This window comes from Malurus melanocephalus, unplaced genomic scaffold (assembly GCF_030028575.1).
Source record: "Malurus melanocephalus ecotype Western Australia unplaced genomic scaffold, MMel_1.1 scaffold_1575, whole genome shotgun sequence".
Taxonomy (NCBI): domain Eukaryota; kingdom Metazoa; phylum Chordata; class Aves; order Passeriformes; family Maluridae; genus Malurus; species Malurus melanocephalus.
In genome coordinates this window covers 24,831-25,943 of record NW_026624807.1, presented here as the reverse complement: position 1 = coordinate 25,943, position 1,113 = coordinate 24,831, and positions in this window count along the sequence as shown.

Genomic DNA, 1,113 nt, shown 5'->3' with positions numbered 1-1,113 from the left:
GCTGTCAGGGAAGGTCCAGCAGTTTGTGCTGAGCCAGGAGCTCCTGGGTGATGCTGTATAAATGCAATTTTCGCTCTCTGCTGTCAGGGAAGGTCCAGCAGTTTGTGCTCTGCCAGGAGCTCCTGGGTGATGCTGTGAAATGTGATTTTTCACTCTAAGTTCATCCTGACAGTGTTTCAATGTGGTCTCTGCTGTCAGGGAAGGTCCAGCAGTTTGTGCTCTGCCAGGAGCTCCTGGGTGATGCTGTGAAGAAAATGTGGAAACAGCCATGGACGGAGAAGCAGAGAAGTGCACTTCAGTGAAAATTTGTGATTTTTCACTCTGGGTTCATCTCAATTGTGTCCAGATACACTCTCTGCTGTCAGGGGAGGTCGAGCAGCTTAAAGAAAATGTGAAAACAGCCATAGACAGAGAAGCAGAGTGCACTTCAGTGAAAATGCGATTTTTAACTCTGGGTTCATCCTGACTGTGTCCAAATGCACTCTCTGGTGTCAGGGAAGGTCCAGCAGTTTGTGCTGAGCCAGCAGCTCCTGGGTGATGCTGTGAAAATGTGATTTTCACTCTGTGTTGTCAGGGAAGGTCCAGCAGTTTGTGCTCTGCCAGGAGCTCCTGGGTGATGCTGTATAAATGCAATTTTCACTCCCTGCTCTCAGGGAAGGTCCAGCAGTTTGTGCTCTGCCAGCAGCTCCTGGGTGATGCTGTGAAATGCATTTTTCACTCTCTGCTGTCAGGGAAGGTCCAGCAGTTTGTGCTCTGCCAGCAGCTCCTGTGTGATGCTGTGAAAATGCGATTTTTAACTCCGAGTTCATCCTGACTGTGTCCAAATGCATTCTTTGCTGTCAGGGCAGTTTGTGCTCTGCCAGGAGCTCCTGGTGGTGCTGTGAAATGCAGTTTTTAACTCCGGGTTCATCTCATTTATGTCCAGATGCACTCTCTGCTGTCAGGGGAGGTCCAGCAGTTTGTGCTGTGCCAGCAGCTCCTGGGTGATGCTGTGAAATGCAATTTTCACTCTGTGTTGTCAGGGAAGGTCCAGCAGTTTGTGCTCTGCCAGCAGCTCCTGGGTGATGCTGTGAAAATGCAATTTCCACTCTCAGCTCTCAGGGAAGGTCCAGC